The sequence below is a fragment of the Zea mays genome, chromosome 7, assembly GCF_902167145.1.
Source record: "Zea mays cultivar B73 chromosome 7, Zm-B73-REFERENCE-NAM-5.0, whole genome shotgun sequence".
NCBI classification, from domain to species: Eukaryota; Viridiplantae; Streptophyta; class Magnoliopsida; order Poales; family Poaceae; genus Zea; species Zea mays.
The window spans coordinates 99,128,773-99,142,513 of NC_050102.1; positions in this window are offsets into that span (position 1 = coordinate 99,128,773).

Here is a 13,741-nt window from a genome sequence, read left to right on the forward strand (position 1 = left end):
CCTAACGGGTGGCTACAGCCCCGGGGAATCTTTGTAAATGCTACATAGTGATGCCCTGCTGGGTCACCTTGGTAGTGATCAATGGAGAGTCATGATCTCCGGGCAGAAAGGGAATCACGGCTTGTGGGTAAAGTGCACAACCTCTGCAGAGTGTTTGAAAACTGATATATCAGCCGTGCTCGCGGTTATGAGCAGCCAAGGGAGCTCCAGTGATTAGTGGTACTTGATCAGAGACACTTTGGTTTACAGGTGGCAATGAGATTGATGGTTCTGGTTATGATTATTGTGCTGGTAAGTGGTATTCTTTCCGTTTGGAAAGAGTACATCGGGCTAATAACTTGGGTTAATGCTAAAACCTGGCTTTCTATTAGTGAATAATAATCTGACCAACTAAAAGCAACTGCTTGACTCATCCCCACATAAAGCTAGTCCACTACAGCCAAACAGGATGCTTGCTGAGTATGTTGATGTGTACTCACCCTTGCTCTACACACCAAACCCCCCCCCCTCCCCAGGTTGTCAGCATTGCAACCACTGCTTAGGAGAAGACGAAGCCGTGGAAGGAGACTTCCAGGAGTTCCAAGACTACGACGAGTTCTAGGCGTGGGTTAGCGGCAACCCCCCAGTCGGCTGCCTGTGAAGGCCGCGTTTATCTACGTTTCTTTTCCGCACTTTGATTTATTGTAAGGACTATGTGGACGTCTCAGACGTATGATGTAATCAACTATTATTTCCCTTTTAATACTATTTTGAGCACCGTGTGATGATGTCCATGTTATGTAACTGCTGTGTACGTGAATAACTGATCCTGGCACGTACATGGTTCGCATTCGGTTTGCCTTCTAAAACCGGCTATGACAGAACCCTAACGGTTGGGTGACATGGATGGCGCACCGGACAGTGTCCGGTGGTGCACCAGACTGTCTGGTGCGCCCATCGACAGCAGCCCTCCCCAACGGCTGTTTTGGTGGTTGGGGCTATAAATACCCCCCCAACCACCACCATTCAAGGCATCCAAGTTTCAAGCATATTGCATTCAATACAAGAGCTCTAGACTTCACTCCAAGACACAAACAAGAGATCAAATCCTCTCCCAAGTCCAAAATCACTCCAAACACTTAGTGACTAGTGAGAGAGAGATTTTCGTGTTCATTTGAGTTCTTGTCGCTTGGATCGCTTTTCTTCTTCCCCGTTCTTGTTCTCAAGACATTTGTAATCAAAGCAAGAGACACCAATTGTGTGGTGATCCTTGCGGGGTCTAAGTGATCCATTTGATTGAGGAGAAAAGCTCACTCGGTCTAAGTGACCGTTTGACAGAGGGAAAGGGTTGAAAGAGACCCGGTCTTTGTGACCACCTCAACGGGGAGTAGGTTTGCAAGAACCGAACCTCGGTAAAACAAATCACCGTGTCATTCGCTCTATTTCTTTGGTTGATTTGTTTTCGCCCTCTCTTTTGGACTCGGTTTTATTTCTAACGCTAACCCCGGCTTGTAGTTGTGCTTAAAGTTTGTAAATTTCAGATTTGCCTATTCACCCCCCTCTAGGCGACTTTCACTTACCCATGATGAGGCATGTGGCTAGTTAAAGGGTCTTCGGTCAGCAGGCCCACATCGACACAGTCCATAATCGACTCAGACGGAGACACTACACCGAGACTTACTTCTCGTGTAAGTCACCCGCCCGGTCTCGTCTTTATCATTTACAACCCAAAGTTTTGTATCTGATAGAGGTAAATCTTTTCAGATGTTGAACCCATCATAGCCATGATGGATTCACCATCAAGTCTTTTCTTTTAAAACTTCCCCTCCCCTATGAAGCATCATCTTTGTTTAAAAAAAACATTTTGTTTTCTAAAGCAAGGCTAAGCATAAGAAAACTTTAAGTAAAACATGTATCAAGGAATGGTAATCAGTTCCAAGGAAGGGAATGCAACAATTATTTAGCACACAACTCATATCACCTAATGCATCATTTCAAGTGATAAAGAGTTTAAAACAACAAGGAAGGGGTAAATGCACCGGGTCTTGCCTTGTGCTGCATGAGGTTCTAGGTCTGTCCCACAGATGTCAAAGTAGAAGTTGTTTTCAACTGGGGGATTCTCAGCTTGCGGGGCAAATTCTTCTTCGACTACAACTTCTTAGTTTTCAATACATAACAATGCATATACATTAATGCTTATGTGATGCTATGAATATGCAGGTATATACTGGAAATATATCAAGTTGTATCTTGAATACAACTTTCCTTCACGGTACACACTAGTCACTAGGGTTTCTTTAGTTAATATTCTATTAGGGTTAGTCATATATACCCTAGGAAGCTAGTGTATTGGATTTGGGATCAAACAATGTCCAAAGCATGTCAAACTCTACCCAAGGGCTTTAATCCTCAAACTAAGCTTCCCAAAAAGTTTTATTATTTTTGGAGTTACCAAATTAATTCTAAAATTCTAAAAGGCTAGGTTTAGGCATCTTTAAATGCCAAATAATTCCAGGTTTGGACTAAAAATCTGGGAACTATTTTTATTAAATTCAAGATGAATTTATGAGTCTAGTAAAATTGGTCCCATAATTTTATCATTTTTCTAGAATTTCCTATAAATTTCTAAGGCTGGCAGAAAAAAGAAAAAGGAAAAGTATGAAAAGTACTGGGCTGAATCCAGCCCAAACCGGCCTACGACCAGGCAAACGCGCCCCCGCGCGCGTTGGTTAAATTGCACAGAGGACCCCAACTATTCAAAAAACCATTAAAGAATCCTATTCCCTATTCAATTGTGTCTCTAACATGTGCACCGAGTCCCCCTCCCTTTTCTTTTCTTCGCAAGATCAGGTCCCCGACGATGGACGACGGCGTGCGTGCTCCGGCGAACTTGTACCGCCCGCAACACTCAATATTCCATGCTCTAATTCGGTCTACGCCTAATTCCACCCTTGGCGATCCACTGAGAATCACTAATTTAACCCAAATGCAGCTCTAGAGCTCAGTCCACGCACACCCGCGGAGCTTGAGACAATCCCGACGCGTTCCTTATGATCTAGCGCGGTAGAGCTTAATCGGCCGGGCCAACGAGCATCACAAGCATGCGAGAGTGCTAAAACACGGATAAGGAGGGTGAGGACGGACCTGGAGGTGGCTGGCCACGATGCGGCGTCACATGATGGCGCAGACAACAGATTTGGGGGAAAACGAAATTCTCTGGCTGTGGTAGCTAATCGAGGGCAAGGGTTAGCGCTCTGGCTTCGTATCAAACTAACGGAGCTAGCTGTGCACTCAATTTATAGTATCCATGAGCGGTGGCTGTGAATTTGGAAGAGGGAAGCTAGTGGCCGAAGAGGGGGGTGAGTCACCGGCGCGAAATACTGTGGCGTTCACTGGGGCAATGTTTCAGGCGATGGACAGACTACCTACGACGGTCTACTGCGACATGGTAACACTTCTAAGTACGTGGCGCCCAGGCGGTAAGCGGCAAACTCTGGCGAGGGTCATCTTAACTGGCCGTGGGGCAAGTGGGTACGACGGCTAGCTCACGGCCTCATCCGCGGTCAAGATCTTTTCACCGCCGGTCGTTATCCGCACCTAGAGCGCACGAATCACAACGCCGGCGAGGATCACGGCGCACGCCCACTGGTGGCGATAGGTTCACTAAATACACAATCTGGTTCAGCTACTATACCATGGCGATCTTCGTCAGACTTTCTGACAGAGCGACTTGCAGCGCCTTGTACTCAAATTTTTATGTGGCAACTCACTCACCTGCCTGTATCAAACTTATTGTCCAATGTAGTAGCTACAACTTTGTTACAAAGACCTTGCTCAAACATCCACTAAATTCCCCGCAATTCGATCTCAAAGTTCATCCAATTTCACTGGTGGTCATGATTCAGTCTTAATGTTGACTGACAGTCCAACTTCATGTCCATTTTTCTCCAATTTTTGTACAGCACCAATGCTTAGTCTCTTAATCAAACTTGTACCCCTAACATAGCTCTATAAGTTTGCTGTATTTACCTAGGGCAAAACCTTCATGGATTAATAAATACAAGGCCCCAAACTTTTCCTAATTACACTGATTTTTCAGAGTTAACCACATGGGTGCTCATGGGACTTTTTTGCAACTAAGTCCAAATTGTTTCACATCACTTGAAAATCTTCCAATGTAAAAGTTATTTAGTTTTTGATATTCTACCACTTTGCTATATACACTTTGGTCCAAAAGTGTATAGAAATTGAAACCACCATATAGGGCACAAATTAGGGTTTCTAGGGTTCCATTTAGGGTTTTGGGGTGCTTTAGGGTTTTTGTGCCACTCAAATCCATCAAACTTAATATCTTGTGAACATTTCCAATAACTTTTGAGGTAATACTCAATTTGGCCTCACCACACCCATATACTTGAATCCCATAGTTAAGTACCCTACCCTAGGGTTAAGAAATACTTCAAGTCACCACATCACACTTGTTTTGAAGTTTTAGCCTAGTGGATGCATTCTCGGTGTAACAAACATAATGACATGTTAATGCATATGATGCCATGCTCAAGTTTTAGTTCTGGTAACACCAAGGGTGTTACATCCTTCCCCCATAAAAGAATCTCGTCCCGAGATTTAAGGCCCTAGGGTAAGTAATGGAAAAGGAAACACGTCACAACTTTATTTCCTTATTTATCTTACAGAGCAGCGGGTGGTATAGGGCTTGTCCCAACTTTACAATAAGGTATACAAATCTTTACAGGTTACATGAAGCTAAAAACCTAGAAAATTTTTTCTCTAAGAAATCTTGAGTCTCCCAGGTAGCTTCGTCTTCAGTGTGTTGGTTCCATTGTACCTTATAGAACTTGAGAGTCCTTTTCCGAGTGATTTTGTCCTTTTGATCCAGAACTCAAATGGGATGTTCCGAATAAGTCAAGTCTGGTTCCAAAGTAACATCCACCACATCTATGGTTCGATCAGCAATCCGAAGGCATTTCTTTAACTGGGATACATGGAACACATTATGCACCGAAGATAATGATTCGGCCAGTTGAAGTCTGTACGACACTGGTCTGCATTGTTCAAGAATGGGAAACGGGCCAATATATCGGGGTGCCAACTTTCCTTTTACCCCGAACCGGTTAACAACCTTCATCGGTGACACTTTCAGGTATACATAATCCTCAGCTTGAAAGACCAAAGGTCGACGTCGTTTATCCGCATAGTTTTTCTGTCGAGCTTGAGCTTCTTTCAAGTGGTGTCTTCTCCGTTGAACTTTTTCCTCCATTTCTTTAACCAAGTCAGGACTGAAAAACCACCGTTCTCTCGGTTCAGACCAATTTAAGGGTGTTCAGCATCGTCGCCCGTACAGTGCCTCAAACGGTTCCATCTTAATGCTTTCTTGATAGCTATTATTATAAGAAAATTCTGCTAATGGCAGACAATCATCCCATTTCTGTGGAAATTCCAGGACACATGCCCGTAGCATATCTTCAAGTATCTGATTTACTCTCTCAGCTTGCCCACTTGTCTGAGGATGATAAGCCGAACTATGGAGTAATTTAGTACCCAAGTATTTGTGCAGTTCACTCCAAAACTTGGATACAACTTATGGTCCCTGGTCCGACACTATCGTCTTCGGAACTCCATGCAAACTGAGAATACGAGCAATGTATAACTGAGCATACACAGCAACTAGGTAATCCGTTTTAACAGGAAGAAAATGTGTTATTTTTGTGAGTCGGTCAATTATGATCCAGATAGAGTCAAATCCTTTAGTTGTCTTGGGTAATCCCACAATGAAATCCATACCAATATCTTCCCATTTATAGGTCAGGATGGGCAAAGATTGTAATGGTCCCGCGGCCTTCATATGTATCACTTTGACCCATTTGCAAGTGTCACACTTTGCCACATAGTGTGCGATTTCAATCTTCATTTTAGTCCACCAATAATGTTGCTTTAAGTCTTGATACATCTTAGTGCTTCCAGGATGAATGGAATATCGACTAAGATGGGCTTCGTCCAAGGTTAGTTGGCGGACTTCAACATCTTTTGGCACTACTATGCAATCTTTAAACCATATTATTCCTTGATCATCTTTCCTGAAACAATTTGCTTTGTCGGCCTCCATTTTCTCATGAATATACTTCATACCCTTATTTGATCTTTGAGCATCAATAATTCTTTGTAGAAGAACTGACTCAAGCTTTAATTGCGCCAAAGTTCCTTGTTGTATTATCCCCAGATTCAACTTTTCCATTTCTTAGCATAAAGTGGTGTCAGGTGTTCTTACTGTAAGACAATGACAAGAAGCCTTGCGACTTAAAGCATCTGCCACCACATTAGCTTTTCCTAGGTGATAATGAATTTCCAAGTCATAATCTTTGATCAGCTCGAGCCACCTTCTTTGCCTCATGTTTAGTTTTGACTAGGTAAAGAAATACTTTAGACTTTTGTGATCCGTATACAAATGGCATGTATTCCCCAATAGATAATGACGCCAAAGCTTAAGGGCATGAACCACTGCAGCCAATTCCAGATCATGAGTTGGATAATGTTCTTCATGTCGGCGCAGCTGCCTTGAAGCATATGCTATCACTCGTCCTTCTTGCATCAAGACACATCCAAGTCCACTGCCTGCCGCGTCACAATACACATCAAAAGGCTTTTCAATATCCGGTTGGGCCAACACCGACGCAGTGGTCAACAATACTTTCAGCTTCTCAAAGGCTTCATTGCATTTCGGGGACCAATCAAACTTAGTATCATTCTTCAAAAACCCAGTAATGGGTTTAACAATTTTGGAGAAATCCGGAATAAATCTGCGGTAATAACCAGCTAGTCCAAGGAAACTCCGAACTTGATGAACTGTAGTAGGTGAGTTCCATTCCAAAATATCCTTGACTTTGCTGGGATCAACCGCAATCCCTTTGGCAGACAAAACATGTCTAGGAAATTAGATTTCCTCCAACCAGAACATGTATTTACTGAATTTGGCATACAACTGATGTTCCCTTAAGCGCGTTAACACAATCTACAGGTGTTTTGCATGCTCCTCCTCATTTTTAGAATATATCAGAATATCGTCAATGAAGACCACCACAAACTTGTCTAACTCGGGCATGAATACCGAATTCATCAAGTATGTGAAGTGGGCTGGAGCATTTGTTAGTCCAAAAGACATAACCAAGTATTCAAATAACCCATACTGAGTGGTAAATGTGGTCTTAGCTATATCCTCGGGTCGAATTCAGATCTGATGATAGCCCGATCTGAGATCAATTTTAGAAAACACCCGGGCTCCAGTGAGTTGATCGAATAAAATATCGATTCGATGGAGAGGATACTTGTTCTTGATAGTAACTTCATTGAGGGGTCTATAGTGCACACACATTCGAAGAGTCTGATCCTTCTTCTTGACGAAGATTGCTGGACATCCCCACGGCGATGAACTTGGCCTAATGAACCCTTTCTCCAACAAGTCTTGTAGTTGTGTCTTGAGTTCCGCCAGTTCATTAGGTGGCATACAGTAGGACCTTCTGGAAATAGGAGCTGTACCGGGCTTCAACTCGATCAAAAATTCCACGTCCCTTTCTAGAGGCAATACGGGCAAGTCTTCGGGAAATACATCCGGAAATTCACATACAACCAGAATATCCTGGATTTCTTGTATTATGGCCTAAAAACTTGTCCAGATGCTTTGACTGGGATAGCTATAGGGATGGACAATTGGACTTCTTCATCACCATAACTCAATTTAATGGTCCTTTGGTCCACATTGATGATGGCCTTATTCTGGGCTAACTAGTTCATCCCCAGAATCACATCTATATCTTGTCCCTTTATAACAATCATGTTTGTAGGGAACTCACGCCCGGCCAAGGTTACGGGTACTTGGAAGACTACTTCCTTAGTAAATATCTGACCCATGTGAGTGGATAACAAATCCCTCCCTTGATTCAGTGCTATGTATGCAATGCTTATCCACAAAAGTCTTGCTCATAAAGGTATGCGATGCACCAGAATCGAAAAGGATAACTGTTGGGTGGTTGGCCACGAGGAACATACCCACCATCACCAGTTCGCCTTCCGGTGTAGTAGCCAACTGGGTGTAATACACTCGTCCAGTTTTCTTCAAGTTTCGACCCACTGGAGAGTTGGCAGTGTTTCCCTTTCCATGATTTGTGTTCCCAGAGGTCTGTTGATAGTTTGATTTGTTCTACTTCGGGTAGGGGCAGTCTTTGATGAAATGTTCGGACTTGCCACAATTGAAGCAGCCACTCGAGGAACTGGGAAGGGCAGGGAAACGAGCACCAGGGGCACTCGACTGATTGGTCTAGGCGGGGGCAGGAGTGGGATGAATGAACATGAGTTGTCTGAAGGGATATGTGGGTGGGCGAGGAGAAGAATGCTTTGGATTGAAAGGTCGGATTACCAACCTTGTTCTCTTTTCAGGTCCCTGAGTTGATCTTCACCCGCATATCCTTTTGACTTACCTTGTCCCGCATTTTTTGCTTCAACTGACAGTGCTATGCTAACATCCCTGCTATATGTGAGATCCAAACACATAGCCATTTTGTGCTGGAGTCTGTCATTTATTCCCCTCATGAAGCAATTCTTCTTTTTCAAGTATGTGTCTGTGATACCCAATTTTCTTAAAAGAAGTTAAATTTCTTTTTCTCTTTTGTTTTGTGTTCGATGTCAATGGGGTTTGGAGTTTTAGGAGTCATACCTCAGAGAAACAATAGATCTTTTGGCATTTTCCTGCTGGGATCGGGAGCTCAGATGAGAGAGCGAGTTTGGGCCATTGATCTCGATCTGATGGATGGGAGCCCCCCTCTCCTCCCCAACCCTAGTCGACCCCCTTCCCACCTCCTCCCCCCTTTTGGCCGTCGCCCCCCTTCCTCTCTTCCTTTCTCCACTCTTGCAGCCGCCCCTCTCCCTTCTCCTCCCTTCCTACATAGCAGCAGCCATGCCCCCCATCACACCCCAACCCTAGCCGCCCCCACCATCTTCCCCTCTCTAAGGTGCAGCCCTCTCTGCTTGGATCTCCTTCGTGTTGCTGCAAGCCTTCGATTGGAGAATTGGTGGGAGGAAGAAGAAAAGAGGGAAGGAAGAACTCAAGGTGATCTTTTGGTTATTTTTCTATTTTGTTCTGCAAATTATTTGGTTATCCGTTCACCTAGGTGAATCGGTAGAAGTGCTGTCTAGATTTTCGGTGACGGGCGGACAGTAGTAGTATTGGTAGTTTCTGGGATTTTTGTGGGGGTAATTAACTGTAATCACCGTGAAAATCTTGTAAATCTTTGTCATATCTTTCCATAGAGTACTTATGCGTTCGATTCGGAGGTATATTCTAGGAGATATCGCATTTTAAACTCAGCCAGGATGCTGTCCAAAAACTGAACGCAGGGTGTACCTTGTCGGCTGTTTGGGGCCATCATCTAAATGTTGGAATTTAATTATCTTTTGAATACAAAACTTGTGGGGAATTTTATGTAGATGCTTTTGAAGTTTTTGTTTGATATCACTGCTGTTATAATTTTAAAGTTATGAAATTATCAAGCAGCACCGCTGCAGTTTGGTGGGTGATGGGGACAGTTGTCGCTTGCGACAGGTTGGAATTGTGCGTAGGTGCGGCGTTGTTTATGAGCGTTTGTTATGTGGATTTGTGCACTAAGATGTGTGTCAAAACAGGTGGTGGACTTCCAGATCGTACTTAGTGCTTTTCCCAAATCCCCGGTGAAGGCGAGTAAAATAGTGATGGTTTATACCGTTTGGTTGATTTATGTGTCCTGTTCTTGATTCATATAAATATCAAATGTGCTCATCATCAAATTCCATTTTTAAGAATTGTTGTTTGAAGTTATTCATGTTCTACTATTTACATATGTTGAGGGCCTTGTTCGAGCATGTTATATGTGTTGATTCTTATTTTGAGGAAGTGGAAGTATATATTTAACACATGATAAATGGGGTGGACTCATGTTGCTGTCATCCATAGTGCATCCATCATTCTTTGCATTGAAGTTTTGTCGCGATCATATGGTCCGACCGTACCAGTATAATAAGCATCATACGTTGCCCGTGGAGGGGTATGATGCAGCTTCATATCCTTACAGGTATGAAGGCAGAAGTCATTATTGCATTTGTAGCCATGTGCACTCATGGATAAAATGTGGAACCTGTCGTGGTTATGTTGATATTGTGGATCTCCTCTTTGTGATTTTGGAACTGGGTATTTGGTACTTTGTATACTTGCTGCACTTTAATATTTAAGAAGGGAGTTGTGAACTCCGTGGTTGATAAAACACGGTTCGTTTATGTTGTCTAATTGTTGCTTGATCATTTTACTTGCTGAGATGTATTATCTCACTCTTGCATTGTTTGATGCAGACACTTGAACCTTGCTTGGGGAAAGGAGGGAAGTAGCAGCACGATCACTACACCTCTAAACAACTATACCACTGCTTAGTAATGATTTTAACCAAGGGCTTTGGGTCAAGGATGTTGGTTATATTGAAATAGTGTGTGCCAGTGGTCTATTATGTTCTAGTCTTTATGGTGGTCGTATTTTTTGTTAGCTGAATTAATTTTGTATTGAATGTTTATTTTTCTCTTGCATCATGATTATGCACTTTGGATTACTTTTCTCTTGCATCATGTTTAAACAGTGTGGTTTCCTCGTTATGCAACTTTCAAGGGAGGTGCTGCCGATTTTTTCCTTTCTATCTTCATCTTTTATTATGCATAACCATTTGGGGATGTGTTTTGGTGACATCCATTGTGTTTGGGTCAATGGGGTGTTACAATTGGTATCAAAGGGATAGGTTGTAGGTCCTAGTGAGGAAATAATGATAAATTGACACACTGCACATATAGGATGGGTTTCTTGCTTTACTATTGATATATTATGAATTGTCAGTGCTAGTTTCATATTATTTAAAGTGGTGCTATGCCAATTTTATTTATTTATTTACTTACTCCTGTGGCTGCAGTTATGCCACCTCGTAGGGCTCGTGTCAGCCCACAAGATCCTAGTGGGGATTCTATGAGTCCGGCGGCAATGTTAGCCGCGATGCAGGCCATGCAGCAGGAGTTGGCCATTCTGAGGCAAGCCATCCCTGTTGCTCCTGCTGGTGCTGCTCAGGGTGCCGGAGGTGGAGGAGTGCTCAGGGGTGCTGTCCCTGTGGGTGCTGCTCCAGGTGGTGGGGCTGAGGTTCCCCTTCCCGTCAGTGGTCTCTCTCGGATGTAGTGGATGGGCATGAAGCTGGACACCTTTGATGGCAGTGGTACTCCGGTTGAGGCGGCGGATTGGCTAACTTATGTGGAGGATAAGATGGATGTTTTTGAGATTGTGTATGGGGATCATGTTCATTTTGGCACGCAGCTATTAAAGGAGAAGGCTCAAATTTGGTGGAGAGGCGTGCAGGCAGCTCACTCCTCTTCACCAGGAGTCCTGACCTATGACGTTTTTATCAGGAAGTTTGAAAGGAGGTTCTACCCGGTCACCTTCCTGCAGAAAATGAAGATTGATTTACAGTCTTTCAAGCAGGAGAGGAAGTCAGTCACAGAGTATGAAGTGGGCTTTAACAAGATGGTCCGCTTTGTTCCTCATGTGGCTTACAATGAATTGGAGAAGGCGAGCCAGTTCCATCAGGGCCTGAAACCCTCTATCAGGCATGCTCTGGGCGCCTTTCCGCTGGTGGATTTTCGTACTACGGTGGAACATGCATTGGGCATGGAGATGCAGCATCAGTACACCATGGAATCTCAGAAGTCTTTGAGTGTTGATCAACCTCGTGGCCAGGACGTGAGGAGGGGAAACTATGGGGGTCTAGCCCACAAGAGGGGAAAGTCACAACACCAGTGCCACCACCTCTATCGTGGCAAACCCTCTGAATTAGGTACTTCATGAGGGAGTACTCAGAGGTATCGGGCTGTTCCTAAGCCTGGGTTGGGGACAGTGTGTTTCCGTTGTCGTGAAGTGCATCGACGTGCCGAGTGTCAGTGGAGTGGCAGGTGCTCTATCTGCAGCCAGGATCACAAGGATGTGGTGTGTAGAAGGAATCCCAATGGGAGACTTAAATGGGAGCCAGTGACTTCTTCCTCTTCCCAGGGCACTGTCAACATGATGTCAAGCGCTGAGCAGCAATTTTCTGTACCACCCCCTCAGCAGCAGTTCTATATGCCCGGAACTCTTCAGTTCGTGCCTATGCTAGGTTTTCCTCAGTACCTGGTCGCGCCTACTTCTGCACCAACCGCTCTTGTTCCATCCCAGTTGGGAGCTCCACGTCTGCCTCATCCTACGACTCCGTGGGGTTCTTCTGTTAATTTCACTCCGGGAGCTTCCTCTTCTGCGGGTGTTTATGGAGCTTATGTGTTACCCTCTGTGGATGGCAGAGAGTAGGGAGACGTGGTGACAGGTACGGTCTCAGTTGATTCGTTTTTTGCCCACGCTCTTTTTTACTCTGGCGCTAGTTATTCATTTGTTTTAGAGAATTTTGTGTCGCGTGCTGGTCTTTCGGTGCAGAGGATGGGTCATCCAATCGTGGTTAGTTCTGCTAATGGCTCCATTAGTAGCTGTTCAGTCTCCTTGGGTGGTTCCGTCATTCTTGCTGAGGAGGTCTTTTCAGCTAATCTCGTGGTGATTTCCCTGTGGTCATTTGATGTTATCTTGGGTATGGATTGGTTAACTCAGTATCGCGTAGTTATAGCCTATTTTTGGAAGACAATGTTATTGCAAGCACTGTCGGGTAGGGAGGTGGTATTCTTGGGAAGTTCTCCAAAGTTCACTCTATCCTTGTTGTCCCAAATACTTTTGGATCCTCGGTCAAGGAAGTCGGGAATATTTTTCTCCATGGTGGTGAAGAGTGAGGCTGCCTTACGGGTGCAGGACATCCGTGTGGTGTGTGATTTTGCCGACGTGTTTCTAGCGGAGCTTCCATGCATTCCACCGGAGCGCGATGCGGCTTTTGAAATCAAACTAATTCCGGGTACGTAGCCTATTCATAAGGCACCGTATCGGATGGCTCCAAAGGAGTTGGTTGAATTGAAGCCGCAATTGGACGATCTGCTGGCTAAGGGTTTCATTAGGCCTAGCAGGTCACCTTGGGCTTTCCCGGTATTGTTTGTTGAGAAGAAGGATAAAAGCAAGAGGCTATGTGTGGATTATCGTGCTTTAAATCAAGTGACAATCAAGAATAAATATATGCTGCCTCGTATTGATGTTCTCTTTGAACAGTTGAAGGGTTCCCAGTTGTTCTCTAAAATTGATTTTAACTCTGGTTATCATCAGTTGAGGATTCGTGAGGAGGATATTGAGAAGACAACTTTTAGCACCAGGTATGGGCATTTCGAGTTTATCGTCATATCTTTTGGCTTAACTAATGCCCCTGCTGCTTTTATGGAAGCAATGAATAGGATGTTGCATGAGTTCTTGGATGACTTTGTGGTTGTGTTTCTGGATGATATTCTAATTTACTCGAAAATGGAGGAAGAGCATGAGCGGCATCTCTGTCTCGTTCTGGGTGCTCTTAGGAAGAAGCAATTCTATGGCAAATTGAAGAAGTGTGCCTTTTGGCTGTCTGAAGTTGCTTTCCTGGGTCATGTGATTAATCAGCATGGCACTGCGGTTGACCCCAAGGATGTTGCTGCTGTGATGGAGTGGAAGAGACCCTCTAGTGTCTCAGAAATCAAAAGTTTCTTAGGGCTCACCGGATATTATCGCTGTTTCTTGCCAAAATGTTTTAGCATTACTAAGTCTTTG